The sequence below is a fragment of the Rhinoraja longicauda genome, chromosome 10 (genome assembly GCF_053455715.1).
Source record: "Rhinoraja longicauda isolate Sanriku21f chromosome 10, sRhiLon1.1, whole genome shotgun sequence".
In the NCBI taxonomy this organism is placed as follows: Eukaryota; Metazoa; Chordata; class Chondrichthyes; order Rajiformes; family Arhynchobatidae; genus Rhinoraja; species Rhinoraja longicauda.
Window position 1 is genome coordinate 57917249 of NC_135962.1, and position 17474 is coordinate 57934722.

General features: G+C 46.3%; 1 long non-coding RNA gene across 1 annotated transcript in view; it reads left to right on the top strand.

Moving 5' to 3' along the window:
* LOC144597484 (uncharacterized) overlaps positions 1-17474 on the top strand; it is a 45750-nt gene that overhangs the window by 8601 nt on the left and 19675 nt on the right. The gene's annotated exons all lie outside the window — the stretch shown is intronic.

Genomic DNA, 17474 nt, shown 5'->3' on the forward strand with positions numbered 1-17474 from the left:
TTGCTACTGAGTTTGCGGAAACATTCCTAAATTGCCTTTGGGGATGCCTTGCAGATGCCCTGTGGGCTCCTTACGCTGCATTCCGATTTTATTTCTGAAAGGAATTAACTTTTGACGTGATCTTCTAAGGCACCAGTACGCACACATTTGTAATTATAAACCTCGTGAAGACTCTCATTAAAGATGCTGGAAAAAACGAGTCTTCAAGCCCTGTGTCAAAGCCCTCCGTCTGAAGAAAGGTCCCGACCTGAAACGTCAACTATCCGTGTTCTTTAGAGATGCTGCCTAACTCGTTGAGTTACAAAATTTTGTGTCTTTCCCTCAATACATATAACTCAGTGCTTGGCCATCAGGCAGGGGTGCTGCCTCAAGAAGGTGGCATCTATCATCAAGGATGCCCACCATTCGGGCCATGCCCTCTTCTCACTGCTACCATCCAGCAGGAGGTACAGAAGCCTGAAGTCCCACACCACCAGGTTTAGGGACAGCTACTTTCCTACAACTACCAGGTTCTCAAACCAACCTGCACAACCCTAATCCTACCCTAATCCTACCACAACAACGGAACACCACAGATCATCTCTTGCACTTCCATGGACTTGTTTCTTTTGTAGATAGACACAAAGAGCTGGAGGTAGGAAAAAGCCTGAGCATATCAGCCATTATGGAATCACCTCTTCCCCACCCAACCATTATGGGCTCCACCCTTCCTTGGTCATCTGTTGCTGGCCCTGATTTGTTCTGGCCTTTTCCTACCTCCAGTTACCTCCCCATTACTTTCAGTCTGAAGAAGGGTCCTGACCCAAAATGTCACCCATCCTTTTTCTCCAGAGATAGACAATAGACAATAGACAATAGGTGCAGGAGTAGGCCATTCAGCCCTTCGAGCCAGCACCGCCATTCAATGCGATCATGGCTGATCACTCTCAATCAGTACCCCGTTCCTGCCTTCTCCCCATACCCCCTCACTCCGCTATCCTTAAGAGCTCTATCCAGCTCTCTCTTGAAAGCATCCAACGAACTGGCCTCCACTGCCTTCTGAGGCAGAGAATTCCACACCTTCACCACCCTCTGACTGAAAAAGTTCTTCCTCATCTCCGTTCTAAATGGCCTACCCCTTATTCTTAAACTGTGGCCCCTTGTTCTGGACTCCCCCAACATTGGGAACATGTTATCTGCCTCTAATGTGTCCAATCCCCTAATTATCTTATATGTTTCAATAAGAACCCCCCTCATCCTTCTAAATTCCAGTGTATACAAGCCCAATCGCTCCAACCTTTCAACATAAGAAGGCCAACATTCCATTGGCTTTCTTCACTGCCTGCTGTACCTGCATGCTTCCTTTCATTGACTGATGCACTAGGACACCCAGATCTCGTTGAACTCCCCCTCCTCCTAACTTGACACCATTCAGATAATAATCTGCCTTTTTATTCTTACTTCCAAAGTGAATAACCTCACACTTATCTACATTAAACTGCATCTGCCATGTATCCGCCCACTCACACAACCTGTCCAAGTCACCCTGCAGCCTTATTGCATCTTCCTCACAATTCACACTACCCCCCAACTTAGTATCATCTGCAAATTTGCTAATGGTACTTTTAATCCCTTCGTCTAAGTCATTAATGTATATCGTAAATAGCTGGGGTCCCAGCACCGAACCTTGCGGTACCCCACTGGTCACTGCCTGCCATTCCGAAAGGGACCCATTTATCCCCACTCTTTGCTTTCTGTCTGTCAACCAATTTTCTATCCATGTCAGTACCCTACCCCCAATACCATGTGCCCTAATTTTGCCCACTAATCTCCTATGTGGGACCTTGTCGAAGGCTTTCTGAAAGTCGAGGTACACCACATCCACTGACTCTCCCTTGTCAATTTTCCTAGTTACATCCTCAAAAAATTCCAGTAGATTTGTCAAGCATGATTTCCCCTTCGTAAATCCATGCTGACTCGGAATGATCCTGTTACTGCTATCCAAATGCTCAGCAATTTCGTCTTTTATAATTGACTCCAGCATCTTCCCCACCACTGATGTCAGACTAACTGGTCTATAATTACCCGTTTTCTCTCTCTCCCTCCTTTCTTAAAAAGTGGGATAACATTTGCTATCCTCCAATCCATAGGAACTGATCCTGAATCTATAGAACATTGAAAAATGATCTCCAATGCTTCCACTATTTCTAGAGCCACCTCCTTAAGTACTCTGGGATGCAGACCATCAGGCCCTGGGGATTTATCAGCCTTCAGTCCCATCAGTCTACCCAAAACCATTTCCTGCCTAATGTGGATTTCCTTCAGTTCCTCCATCACCCTAGATTCTCCGGCCCCTAGAACATTTGGGAGATTGTGTGTATCTTCCTCAGTGAAGACAGATCCAAAGTAACGGTTTAACTCGTCTGCCATTTCTTTGTTCCCCATAATAAATTCCCCTGCTTCTGTCTTCAAGGGACCCACATTTGCCTTGACTATTTTTTTCCTCTTCACGTACCTAAAAAAACTTTTGCTATCCTCCTTTATATTATTGGCTAGTTTACCCTCGTACCTCATCTTTTCTCCCCGTATTGCCTTTTTAGTTAACTTTTGTTGCTCTTTAAAAGAGTCCCAATCCTCTGTCTTCCCACTCTTCTTTGCTATGTTATACTTCCTCTCCTTAATTTTTATGCTGTCCCTGACTTCCCTTGTCAGCCACAGGTGTCTCTTACTCCCCTTAGAGTCTTTCCACCTCTTTGGAATAAATTGATCCTGCAACCTCTGCATTATTCCCAGGAATACCTGCCATTGCTGTTCTACCGTCTTCCCTGCTAGGGCCTCCTTCCAGTCAATTTTGGCGAGCTCCTGCCTCATGCCTCTGTAATCCCCTTTGCTATACTGTAATACCGACACTTCCGATTTTCCCTTCTGCCTTTCCATTTGCAGAGTAAAACTTATCATGTTGTGATCACTGCCTCACAGATGCTACCTGACCTGCTGAGTTACTCCAGCACTTTGTGTCCTTTCTTCAATACATTTAACTTAGTGCTTGCCCATCTATGTATAACAGCGATTTTTAAAAGACATTTAGACAGGGATATGGGTAGGAAAGGTTTAGAGGGATATGGGCCAAAAGCAGATAAATGGGGTTAGCTCAACTACAAAACTTGGTTGGTATGGACTAGATGGGCTGAAAGGCCTGTTTCTGTGCTGTGACTCCATGATCCTAATTTTAAGAGAGGCATAAGAGACTGCAGGAATCTTAAACAAAAAAACAAACTGCTGGAAGAACTTAACAGATCAGGCAGCATCTTGTGGAGGGAAGATAGACACAAAAAGCTGGAATAACTCAGCGGGACAGGCAGCATCTCTGGAGAGAAGGAATGGGTGACGTTTCGGGTCGAGACCAGACTGGTTGGGGATAAGGGAATCAAGAGATGTAGACGGTGACGTGGAGAGATAAAGAACAATGAATGAAAGATATGCAAAAAAGTAACGATGATAAAGGGATCAGGCCACATTGTAAGCTGTTTGTAGGGTGAAAATGAGAAGCTAGTGCGACCTGGATGGGGGAGGGATAGAGAGAGAGGGAATGCCGGGGCTACCTGAAGTGCGAGAAATCAATATACCACTGGGCTGTAATCTGCCCAAACCCAGTAGGATAGTGTTAATGGGCAGGGACTCGACGGGCCGAAGGGCCTGTTTACGCGCTGTATCTCTAAACTACACTAAACTCCAACAGCCCCAGCAAAGAGGAAATATCTCAACTCATCCAGTTCCTTTAATCACCTTAAACACTTTGATTAAATCACCACTTAATTGTTTATCCCGAAATAAGATTAAATCCTTTAAACTCCAGTATCATGTCTGCCAATCTACACCCTGTCTACTGTGAGACTGACACTGAACGTTAGTGCCATACGGCATCTTTCATGACCTGAAAAAATACCCTAACAAACTTTGTTGCCAACAAAACATATTTTGAAGGTATTCACGAAAGATAGACACAAAATGCTGGAGTAACTCAGCGGGACAGGCGGCAACTCTGGAGAGAAGGAATGGGCGACGCTTCAGTTCGAGACCCTTCAAGGTATTGTTGGATCATTGCAGGAGGTGCCCCAGGGAAACAACGATGGCCGGGCGAGGAGAGGGGAGGGACGTCGGTTCGCGGGCCGATCCGGTCGAAAGCGACGGAGGATGATCGTGCAGGAGCCTGGGGCTTGCCTGGATCGGGAACCGCTCCAGTAGACCGAGCGCGCGGGCAGACTTTGGACTATGGAAATGGTGCCGAAACATGGCAGCACTCCCACGTGTAAAAATGCAAAAAGAATTTCACTGTGCAGTTAAACATGTGACAAATAAGCTTCATTAAACCTATTTGCCCTCAACAAGCTCCCAAGAAAGAGTAACAAAATAATGATCAGATAAAATAGGACACAATGTGTTTCAAGGTCAGTTTATTGTCACATGTACAGTGAAATTTGAGTTACCATACAGCCATACTAAGTGAAAAGCAACAAGACACACAACCACATAAAGGTTAACATAAACATCCACCTCAGCAGATTCCACATTCCTTACTGTGATGGAAGGCAATAAAGATCAAGCTTCTTCCTCTTTGTTCTCCCGCGGTCGGGACAGTCAAACCTTCTGCAGTCGGGGCGATCAAAGCCCCTGCAGCCGATGATGGAAGCCCCCGTGATCTCGCGAAACCTTCCTTTCTTGAAAAATCTTGTGATTTTTAAAATTTAAGTAACCTTTTGTGTCCTGGAGTAACTCAGCAGTTTCAACCGCCCTGCGTCGGGGCGGTTGAAACTCTCTCCGCGGCATGGAGCTCCCGAATCGGCCTCTTCTTACCAGAGACCGCGCGCGGGCTTCATGATGTTAAAGTCCACAGGCCCTGCGGCTGGAACTGCTGGAGTAACGCAGCGGGTCAGGCAGCATCCCTGGAGAACATGGATAGGTGACGTTTCGGTTCATAAGTGATAAGTGGTCATAAGTGATAGGAACAGAATTAGGCCATTCAGCCCATCAAGGGCGGCACGGTAGCGCAGCGGTAGAGTTGCTGCTTTACAGCGAATGCAGCGCCGGAGACTCAGGTTCGATCCTGACTACGGGGTGCTGCACTGTAAGGAGTTTGTACGTTCTCCCCGTGACCTGCGTGGGTTTTCTCCGAGATCTTCGGTTTCCTCCCACACTCCAAAGACGTACAGGTATGTAGGTTAATTGGCTGGGTAAAATGTTTAAAAAAAAAATTTTTTTTAAATTGTCCCTAGTGGGTGTAGGATAGTGTTAATGTACGGGGATCACTGGGCGGCACGGACTTGGAGGGCCGAAAAGGCCTGTTTCCGGCTGTATATATATGATATGATATGATAAGGCTACTTCAATCATGGCTGGTCAATCTCTCCCTCCTAGTGTTGAGTCTTTTCAGCAATTTATGTTTTATTTAGACTCCGTATCTGCAGTTTTCTGAATTTCATTTACTTATATCATAAACCACAATTAAAGGATACAACAAGAAAGCTGTTTGTGTTTAATGTAGTGTAGGAAGATGCTGGTTTACACCAAAGATGGACACAAAATGCTGGAGTAACTCAGCCAGCCAGCATCATCAGAGACCCACACCACCCTGGCCACACACTCATTTCACCACTGCCATCGGGAAGAAAGTTACAGGAGCCTGAAAACTGTAACATCCAGGTTCTGGAACAGCTTCTTCCCTACAGCCATCAGGCTATTAAACACTACAACCTGAAATAAGCTCTGAACTACAATAGACTATTATTATTATTATTTAAGGGGGCGTGGCTGCGTTCTGCAGCTGCGGCTCACCGGCAGTCTCTCTGTCTTTTTTTTGTTTTTGTCTTTGTTATCGTTTAAATGTTCCTTTTGATTTATTTTTAACTCTGTATATGTGGTGGGGGGGTGGGGGAAACCTTTTTTTCCAATCTCCTCCTCAACGGAGATGCGACCTTTACCGTGTTGTGTCTCCGTTCGTGATATGGCCTAACACTGTGGAGTCGGCGGCCTCCAGCTGGGATCGACCTTGAAGACTCCGGTCGCAGGGCCTGGACTTACCATCTCGGAGGCTTCGGCCGTGGGCCCTGCAGACCGCAACATCGGGAGCTCGCAGGTCCCTGGCTGGCGACTGGCTTTCAGGAGCTCCAGCCGTAGCAGCTTCGACCACCCCGAAGCGCGAGGTTTGATTGACCCGCTCGCAGGCCCCTCATCGCCCTGCGTGGCCTGGCCGCGGCACTTTCCATCGCCCGGTGGGGGCTCAGGACCTTCATCGGCCTGCTCGGCTCGGCCCTGGGACTTTCCATCGCCCGGTGGGGGCTTCAAAAGTCGGGAGCCTCGATCGCCTCGTGGCACCATGGGAGAAGAATGAGGAGGAGATAAGACTTTTCTTTGCCTTCCATCACAGTGAGGGTGTGCCTGGAGCAATCACTGTGATGGCTGTTTGTGTTAAAAATTGTAATTGTGTGTCTTGTGTTCTTTATTGTCTACTGCCGGACCCTGACGTGAGAGGACGCTGGCGCTATTTGTTCGCCGCTTCTCCGTCAGGATAGTTTGTTTGTTTTTATGTCTTGACTGTTTTTGTAAAGCATCTTTGAGCATTTGGAAAAGCGCTATAAAAAAAATAAATGTTTATTATATTATTATTATATTTACAGTGTACTATGTTTACATGTTCTGTTGTGCTGCAGCAAGTAAGAATTTCATTGTTCTATCTGGGACACATGACAATAAAACACTCTTGACTCAATGTGGTGTTGCCCTGGCCGCAGTAACACTGAGTGTCTGTCTGTAAGAGTGCTGCAGTCATTAGTGTGACTTGTTAGCACATCGGTGACACTTGGCTCAGAGGAAACTGCTTCTGACTGTTTCCATTCACTTCTCGACTTGTGTCTAAGCTGACCAACGTAGCAATTACCATCCACGGAGTTAGTTCCGAGGCTGCTGAACACTTTCACGCAAAGAGGCAATGTAAACAATAGGCTTCAACGTTGCAATTACTCAGTGATTAGTGATCTGAGACCAGTAGTTACAGAATTAAAGCCAGCCAGGAAGCACCTGATTTTTCCCTGCCTGGCTCCAGCGTTGATTCAAACAGCGAAGAGACAGAAATCTATGCAAACACAGCAAATCTAATTGTATTTTAAAGTAGGGGGCAGCATTGGTGGTAAATATCCAGTCCTTTAGATGCCTGATCCGTGCAGTCAGAATCAAATATGTAGAAACAAAGAACTGCTACATTTATGTTTTATTTAGACTTTCCGTATCTGCAGTTTTCTGAATTTATTTTCCTTATATCATAAACCACAATTAAAGGATACAACAGGAAAGATGTTTGTGTTCAATGTAGTGTAGGAAGGGACTGCAAATGCTGGTTTACACCGAAGATAGACACAAAGTGTTGGAGAAACTCAGCGGGTCGTGCAGCATCTCTGGAGAGAAAAGGATGGGTGACCTTTCGGGTGGAGACCCTTCTTCAGTTTTTTAGTTTTAGAGATACAGCACGGAAACAGGCCCTTCGGCCCACCGAGTCCGTGCCAACCAGCGATCCCTGCACACTAGCACTATCCGACACACAAATTACCATCTTTACCAAAAACAATTAGCCTACAAACCTGTACATCTTTGGAGTGTGGGAGGAAAGTGGAGCACCCAGAGAAAACCCACGCAGGTCACGGGGAGAACGTGCAAACACTGTGCAGACAAACACCCATAGTCGGGATCGAACCTGGGTCTCTGGCGCTGAAAGGCAGCAACCTGGTGGGCCGATGGGCCTGTTTCCATGCTGAAGCGCTAAACTACTGTAAATTCTAGACATGTATTTGGGCGTGCTGAGCGATGGGTTGGAGGAGTAAACAGGTTCCTGGGGAGTGGTCCCATCTGAGACTGGGGGCTCACCTGAAGTGTTTGGCGCTGGCATCTCTACCGCTGTGCCACCACATAACTATCTATAAACCAGAAGGTGTCCACAGTGACTTGGTGCCTGGCCCCTTTTGAGTCACTGCTGTGGGCCAGTAGAATGAATCTAATGGGTAATTAATTACCTTGTAAACCAGAACTGGTGACCAAAGTGACTGAAGATTTATTTTAGAGGTATAATCTATCCTTAATTATCATTCACTCATTTCATTTATCTTTTTCCATCCACTCACTCTATTTCTTTGTGCAGTTCCCTGCCTTTATTGGGATTAGTTATTAGTTTATGTTTCTGTTTTTTAAATACACTGCAAGCTTTGAGTAAAAGGGTGTACAAGCGATTGCTTCCTTTGAGCCTCGTTAGTAGACAATAGGCAATAGGTGCAGGAGGAGGCCATTCGGCCCTTCGAGCCGGCACCGCCATTCAATGTGATCATGGCTGATCATTCTCAATCAGTACCCCGTTCCTGCCTTCTCCCCATACCCCCTGACTCCGCTATCCTTAAGAGCTCTATCTAGCTCTCTCTTGAATGCGTTCAGAGAATTGGCGTCCACTGCCTTCTGAGATAGAGAATTCCACAGATTCACAACTCTCTGACTGAAAAAGTTTTTCCTCATCTCCATTCTAAATGGTCTACCCCTTATTCTTAAACTGTGGCCCCTTGTTCTGGACTCCCCCAACATTGGGAACATGTTCCCTGCCTCTAACGTGTCCAACCCCTTAATAATCTTATGTTTCGATAAGATCTCCTCTCATCCTTCTAAATTCCAGTGTATACAAGCCTCACAAGGGAGGCTTGGGAACATTATTCCCAACCATTATTGTTAATTGTCCTCCATACGAGTGAGGAATATTGATTCCTTGACATGTGATGCTAATCATAAATTAACTAATAAATCAGGGTGGCACAGTGGCGCAGCTGGGAGAGCCGCTGCATCACAGCGCCAGAGACCCGGGTGCCATCCTGACCTAAGGTGCTGTGTGTGTGTGGAGTTTGCACGTCCTCCCTGTGACTGTGTGGGTTTCACCCGGTGCTTCGGTTTCCTTTCCACATCCCTAAGACGTGCGTGTTTGTAGGTTGATTGGCCCTCTCTGTAAATTGCCCCGAGTGTGTCGGAAGTGTGTGAGAAAGTGGCATAACATAGAACTGATGGTCAATGTGGACTCGGCGGGCTGAAAGGGCTTGTTTCCACGCTGTATCTCAAAATCATAATCATAATCATACTTTCTTAGCCAAATATGTTTTGCAACATACAAGGAATTTAATTTGCCATGCAGTCATACCAATATTAAAACTAAACTGAATAATCTCGACCCGAAACGTCATCTATCCATGTTCTCCAGAGATGCTGCCTGACCTGCTGAGTCAAGAGTGTTTTATTGTCGCATGTCCCGAAAAGGAAGAATGAAATTCTTACTTGCAGCAGCACAACAGAACAGATACGTAAGGAGAATTGTGTAGGAAGGAACTGCAGATGCTGGTTTACACCAAAGATAGACACAAAATGCTGGAGTAACTCATTAGGACAGGCAGCATCTGGAATTTAGAAGGATGAGGGGATCTTATCGAAACGTATAAGATTATTAAAGGGTTGGACACGTTAGAGGCAGGAAACATGTTCCCAATGTTGGGGGAGTCCAGAACAAGGGGCCACAGTTTAAGAATAAGGGGTAGGCCATTTAGAATGGAGATGAGGAAAAACTTTTTCAGTCAGAGTTCTGAATCTGTAGAATTCTCTGCCTCAGAAGGCAGTGGAGGCCAATTCTCTGAATGCATTCAAGAGAGAGCTAGATAGAGCTGTTAAGGATAGCGGAGTCAGGGGGTATGGGGAGAAGGCAGGAACGGGGTACTGATTGAGAATGATCAGCCATGATCACATTGAATGGCGGTGCTGGCTCGAAGGGCCGAATGGCCTACTCCTGCACCTATTGTCTATTGTCATCTCCGGAGAGAAGGAGTGGGTGACGTTTCGAGTCGAGACCCTTCTTCAGACTGAAGAAGGGTCTCGACCTGAAACGTCATCCACTCCTCTCTGCCTGTCCCACAGGGATGAGTTACTTCAGAATTGGTTAAGAATAAAAGTCTACAGACCGTGGTTGGAAGAGAGTCACACATCATGACTATGCCTCGAGGGCTATTTCATTGATTATTCTTTTAATGTTTGTTTATCTGTGGCAAAATGAACGACAGCGTCTATGTGTGATAACAGTGGCCTCAAATTAAGCTGAACACAAAAGTGTTGCGTTTCTCATCCAGTCGCACTTTGAATTAACATTTGCTGACTGTGCTCACGGCTGAATTGAGATCAAAGACAACACAATGGAGAATCTATTAGGCAGTTTTAATGGGAAAAGGGAGCCTTGATTAGGTGCTGTAAACAATACTGGCACGGACTCGTAACTAGGTGGACATTGTCCTTGTGTCAACACAGATAATGCAACCCGCAGACTGAGCCATGCATTTGATGTACACAGTGGGTATTTTTCAAGGTGACGTGAAAAAAAAAAGTTGTTTACCGTTGGAAACAGTGTCAGCTGAAAAAAGAGCAAATCTATGGCCAGATCAGAGAGTGAGGTGATCCACTCTATATTTACTTTGATCTCCACTACCTTTTTGATGTCTCGTTCTCACACCTTACGCTTCCTTATCTCTGTATCAACCCCTCCCGACTCTCAGTCTGAAGAAGGGTCTCCACCCGAAACGTCACCCATTCCTTCTCTCCAGAGGTGCTGCCTGGCCCGCTGAGTTACTCCTTCATTTTGTTTCTATCTTCAGTGTCAACAAGCATCTGCAGTTCCTTCCTACACTTGGCATGGGTTATTGTTGTTTGGCAACCAGGTATTCCTGTGACAACTCCCCCACTCTCCCTCCCCTTTCTTCGCCCTCCACACCCAGACTTGCACCTATTTCATCCCCCTCCACTCCCCCTCCACCTACAATCCTTCCTCTGGCTTCACGATTTAGAAACATAGAAGTATAAGAAGATAACTGCAGATGCTGGTACAAATCAAAGGTATTTATTCACAAAATGCTGGAGTAACTCAGCTGGTCAGGCAGCATCTCGGGAGAGAAGGAATGGGTGACGTTTCGGGTCGAGACCCTTCTTCAGACTGATGTCAGGGGGGCGGGACAAAGGAAGGATATAGGTGGAGACAGGAAGATAGAGGGAGATCTGGGAAGGGGAGGGGACGGGAGGGACAGAGGAACTATCTAAAGTTGGAGAAGTCGATGTTCATACCACTGGGCTGCAAACTGCCCAGGTGAAATATGAGGTGCTGTTCCTCCAATTTCCGGTGGGCCTCACTATGGCACTGGAGGAGGCCCATGACAGAAAGGTCAGACTGGGAATGGGAGGGGGAGTTGAAGTGCTCGGCCACCGGGAGATCAGTTTGGTTAATGCGGACCGAGCGCAGGTGTTCAGCGAAGCGATCGCTGAGCCTGCGCTTGGTTTCGCCGATGTAAATAAGTTGACATCTGGAGCAGCGGATGCAATAGATGAGGTTGGAGGAGGTGCAGGTGAACCTTTGTCTCACCTGGAAAGACTGTTTGGGTCCTTGGATGGAGTTGAGGGGGGAGGTAAAGGGACAGGTGTTGCATCTCGTGCAGGAGGCGGCCATTCGGCCCTTCGATCCAGCACTGCCATTCATTGTGATAGAAACATAGAAACATAGAAAATAGGTGCAGGAGGCGGCCATTCGACCCTTCGATCAAGCACCGTCATTCATTGTGATCATGGCTGATCATCCACAATCAGCAACCCGTGCCTGCCTTCTCCCCATATTCCTTGACTCCGCTAGCCCCTAGAGCTCTATCTAACTCTTTTAAATTCATCCAGTGAATTGGCCTCCACTGCCTTCTGTGGCAGAGAATTCCACAAATTCACAATTGCAACACTTCAATCCTCTTGCCTTGCAAAGGGGACCCACGCCAAACACATTGACAGAGGTGAGCGATTTCATGGCCAACAGAATAAAATTGAAGCTTAATGATCATCCAATGTTTAGTCACAAAGTGTTACTGCAGCAGGGAAAATTGTTAGAAACTACCCCGCCCCTGTGAAACGCCTTGAGATGTAAAGGCTTTTGTTATAGTCAGTTACTGTTTGATAACCGAAGATAGACACAAAAACCTGGAGTAACTCAGCGGGTCAGGCAGCATCTCAGGAGGAAAGAAATAGGTGACGCTTCGGGTCGAGTCTCCTTCTTCAGACTGAGAGTCAGGGGAAAGGGAAACGAGGGATATAGACGGTAATATAGAGAGATGGAGAACAAAGGAATGAAAGATATGCCAAAAAGTAACGGCGATAAAGGAAACAGGCCATTGTTAGCGGTGAGCTAGGTGAAAACGAGTTACAGACAATGAAACTCAACAAGACGACTTTAAAACTAGTACCTAAGAAAGACACAAAATGCTGGAGCAACTCAGTCGGACAGGCAGCATCTCTGGAGGGAAGGAATGGGTGACGCTTTGAGTCGAGACCTTTCTTCAGACCCTTGTAGCTAGTACGTTTGAACGCCAGCATCCTCACAAACTTCTACAGATGCACCATCGAGAGCCCGCTGACGGGCTGCGTTACAGTCTGGTACGGGAACTGTTCTGCCCACAGCCACAAATCACTACAGTGAGTGGTGAAGACGGCACAGCACATCACTGGCAACTGTCTCCCGGCCATTCAGGACATTTTCTACCGGCGGTGCCTGCGGAAGGCACGCAGCATCATCAAGGACCACAGCCACCCGGCACGCAGGCTGTTCTCCTAGTTACCGTCAGGCAGACGATACAGGAGTATGGCTGCACGTACCACCAGACTTAAGAACAGTTTCTACCATCAGGCCATCAGGCTTCTGAACTCATAAATGCATTTCACATCATATATGTTGATTATTTTTAATATTGTCTTTTTACCTATTTTTAATATTGTCTTTTTACCTTACTAATGTCATTTTTAAAATCTTATTTATCCTTGGAATATTACTGCTGAGGTGACCCGTTGTCTTGTCAAATACATTTCATTGTACCGTTGACCCTGTGCCAACCGACACATGACAAATAAAATGTATTATTATTATCCACGTTACAAGGGGCTTTGACAACCCAGCGTCAGTCCCTATGCAGTGCTAGATTTATCTGATGCTGCAAACATCTGCTGTTTATACCCATGCATGAGGCTAGGCCTGCCATACCTGCAGGAGAATCATTATGTTTTAGGGCCGTATTGTAAAGCACTGACGTGTGGTTTGCTGTTACCATGGCAACCGGTGTTGCAGTCAGTCAGCTTGTAAACATCTGGTGGAATTTATCGGTGAAGTGGTAAACTGTGAAAGTCCCAGTTAACTGAGTGGGGTCTGGTCACCTGTTAACTGGTCAACGTCTGTTCATGAATTCATAAGTGATAGGAGCAGGATAATCTGCTGTCTGTGCCGATGTTAATATTGTATAGACTCAAAGGTATATAGATTTTTTTTTAGTTTAGTTTATAGATACAGCACGGAAACAGGCCCTTCAACCCATTGGGTCCACACCGACCACCGATCCCGACACACTAGGGACAGTTTACAATTTACTGAAGCCAATTAACCTACAAACCCTGTACGTCTTTGGAATGTGGGAGGAAACCGAAGCTGCAGGAGAAATCCCACGCGGTCACGGGGAGAACGTACAAAATTCGAACCGACAGCACCCATGGTCAGGATGGAACCCGGGACTGTGGTGCAGTAAGGCAGCAACTCTACCACTGAGCCACTGAGCCATTAAGCCCACCCCCTCCCCCAAATTATACTCTTAATTGTTGTCTTATTTTAACAACAGTCTGGAGAGATGGGGCTTTGTGCAGGGAGCCAAATGGCACCAAAATATAGCGACTTGTGCCATGTGTGAGCCATGCAACAGGAATTTCACCGTGCAGTGCATACGTGACAATAAAGAACCACTGAGCCATTGAGAGACTTACAACTGTACCTGTAATTCAATAATATTCGATTGGCTTCCCCAGACAGCATGCTACACCTCAGCGTCAGAAGGAACTGCAGATGCTGGTTTAGAAACATAGAAAATAGGTGCAGGAGGAGGCCATTTGGCCCTTCGAGCCAGCACCGCCATTCATTGTGATCATGGCTGATCATCCACAATCAGTAATCCGTGCCTGCCTTCTCCCCATATCCCTAGAGCTCTGTCTAACTCTCTCTTAAATTCATCCAGTGTATTGGCCTCTACTGCCTTCTGTGGTAGAGGATTCCTCAAATTCACAACTCTGGGTGAAAAAGTTTTTTCTCATCTCAGTTTTAAATGGCCTCCCTTTATTCTTAGACTGTAGCCCCTGGTTCTGGATGCTTACTCCAATGATAGACACAAAATGCTGGAGTAACTCAGCGGGACAGGCAGCATCATTATTTTGCACCGAAGGTAGACACAGATTGCTGGAGTAACTCAGCAGGAGATGCTGCCTGTCCCACTGAGTTACTCCAGCATTTTGTGTCCATGCTACACCTCAGACTTGCTTGATTGGTGATCAAATGATATTTTCCTGGGCTGCGACATGTTAATAGAAAAATAGAAACATAGAAAATAGGTGCAGGAGGAGGCCATTTGGCCCTTCGAGCCAGCACCGCCATTCATTGTGATCATCCACAATCAGTAACGTGTGCCTGCCTTCTCCCCATATCCCTTGATTCCACTAGCCCCTAGAGCTCTACCTAACTCTCACAGGCAGGGCTCCAAAGGACCTTGAACAAATTGTGACATTTGAGTGCGTTAAATGAATCGATGTAAATTACTTTGATATCATTACTTCCGAAATCCACCGTGACAGCTGGTCATATAGTCCAAGTAGAGATGTTTTGTTTCATTAACTACTGTCGATAATAAATTAATTGATGCATTCCGCTAAATTTAAATCTACACAAGATCCGCATATGACTTGATTAAAAATGATTTCCATATCTTTTCCTGTTTATTGGAATGGGCCCATCAAAGGAGTCGCTGTCTCAAAAAGGCAGCCAGCATCATCAGAGACCCACACCACCCTGGCCTCATTTCACCCCTGTCATTGGGAAGAAGGTACAGGAGCCTGAATACTGTAACGTCCAGGGTTCAGGAACAGCTGCTTCCTTGCGCTGTGTCTCTAAACCAAACTAAAGACCGAGGGGCCTGTTTCCTTGCTCGATGTTGTGTGGGAGCAGACTGAGCATGCTGTGTGTATGAGAAATCACCTGAAGCCACAGGAGAAGGAGTTTAAAAAAAGGAGAGAAAATCCAAGCGTAGGCACACGGGAATATAATTTTTTTTCCCAGAAAAAAATAAACGAAGAACAAACAATGCCACCGGGAAACGAAAAACAAAAGGGATCCAAGGTTTTCACAGAGATGAGAGACACTGACCAAATTCACAGCCTGATTTCTCTCTCTCTTTTTTCTCTCTTTCTCTCTCTTTTTCTCTATCTGTCTATCCACCTTTCCATCCATCCATCCATCCATCCATCCATCCATCCATCCATCCATCCATCCATCCATCCATCCATCCATCCATCCATCCATCCATCCATCCATCCATCCATCCATCCATCCATCTATCTATCTATCTATCTATCTATCTATCTATCTATCTATCTATCTATCTATCTATCTATCTATCTATTTATTTTTTACCCAAAATAATTTAATCAATTATTAACAATATTATTTACAGTACAAAATAAATCAAACCAAAATCCACCACCATAATACAAGACAAACAAATTTTCTAAATAAACTACTATACAACTATATTACAAATCTTATTGAGGATGACTCCCACCCCACGTGGAGCCCAACGGTCCCGGAAATCCCCCATTGCGCCCGTGGACAGCGCGTTGTCCCTCTCAAGTACCCACCCGGGCGCGGACGTAACCCCGGAAAAGGGGCCTGATCTCTCTCTGTGGCAACCATGGGAGGATTGACAAACAAAATCGGTTCACTGTGCCTATTCCAACCCTTTTGAAGATCACCAGATGAAATCAAATCACTTGGTGTGGCTCGCGGCATTGGAAAGGATGTTAGATTTGGATAGAGCTCAATCTCTCCAACGCTCAGGCAACCAGCATCTGTCACAGCCAGTGGAACCTATCAAGAGTAAGTGTTTTGCAGTGGCGTCGCGGTGGCGCAGCGGTAGAGTTTCTGCCTCAGCGCTCGATGCACCAGAGATCCAGGTTCGATCCTGACTACGGGTGCTGTCTATACGTTCTCCACCCCCACCCCCCCCCCCCGTGACCTGCGTGGGTTTTCTCTGAGATCTTCAGTTTCCTCCCACACTCCAAAGACGTACAGGTTTGTAGGTTAATTGGTTTGGCATAAATTGCAAATTGCCCCTAGTGTATGCAGGATAGTGCTTACGTGCGGGGTTCGCTGGTCGGTGCGGACTCGGTGGGCCGAAGGGCCTATTTCCGCGTCTGATCTCCAAACTAAACTAATTTAAAAAGCGCCTTTAATGTAGTAATGTGGGCCAATGTGCTTCACAGTAATGTTGTCCGAGGACGAAATGGCAGAGGAGATCAGTTTAACGGCACCATGTTCGACATGGACATTGTGGGCCAAAGACGTAGGAAGGAACTGCAGATGCTGGTTTGCAGGAAGATAGACACAAAATGCTGGAGTAACTCAGTGGGCCGGGCAGCATCTCTGGAGAGAAGGAATTGGTGGCCATTTGGGTCGACACCCTTCTTAAGACTGAGAGTCAGGGGAGAACGAAGACACGGAGATAAGGAAGGGGAAGGTGTAAAATGACACATTAAAGGGGATGCAGATCAAGGAAAATGTAGAGTAGATCATTGTTAGGTAGGGGATGGTGACAACGAAACATACAGGGATAACATTTAATCAGGACAGTCAGACTGGTCGGAGAACTAGGATGGGGGAGGGATGGAGGGGAAGGGATGGAGATAGAGGGAATCCCATAGACTCAAAAGAGGGTGCCTGTTCTGTATTTGTTTTGGGTTTTAATATTAGAGATACCATATGGAACAGGCCCTTCGGCCCACTGAGTCCACCGCCAGCCATCGATTACCCGTTCACACTAGTTCTATGTTACCCCACCTTCTCATTCGCGACCTAAACACTAGGGGCAATTTTACAGAGGGCCAATTAACCTACAAACCTGCCTGTCTTTGGAATGTGGGAGAAAACCGGAGCACCCAGTGGAATCCCACACGGTTACAGGGAGAACGTGCAAACTCCGCACAGGTAGCACCTGAGGTCAGGATGGAACTTGGGACTGTGGCACTGCGAGGCAGCAACTCTACCTGCGGCCACAAGGAACAGCAGATGCTGGTTTACAAAAAAAAACGCACGTCGCTGGAGTGACTCTTTATTTTTTTTTTAAGTCACAAAGTGCTGTTCAATGTTCGATCACAAAGTAGGCCAAGGGTCCGCCTGTCAGGGAGGTAATGAGGTCCACACTCTCAAAGCATATGTGTAGGAAAAAAACTGCAAAGGCTGGTTAAAATCGAAGGTAAATACACAATGCTGGAGTAATTCAGCGGGTCATGCTGCATATCGGGAGAGAAGGAATGGGTGATGTTTCGGGTCGACC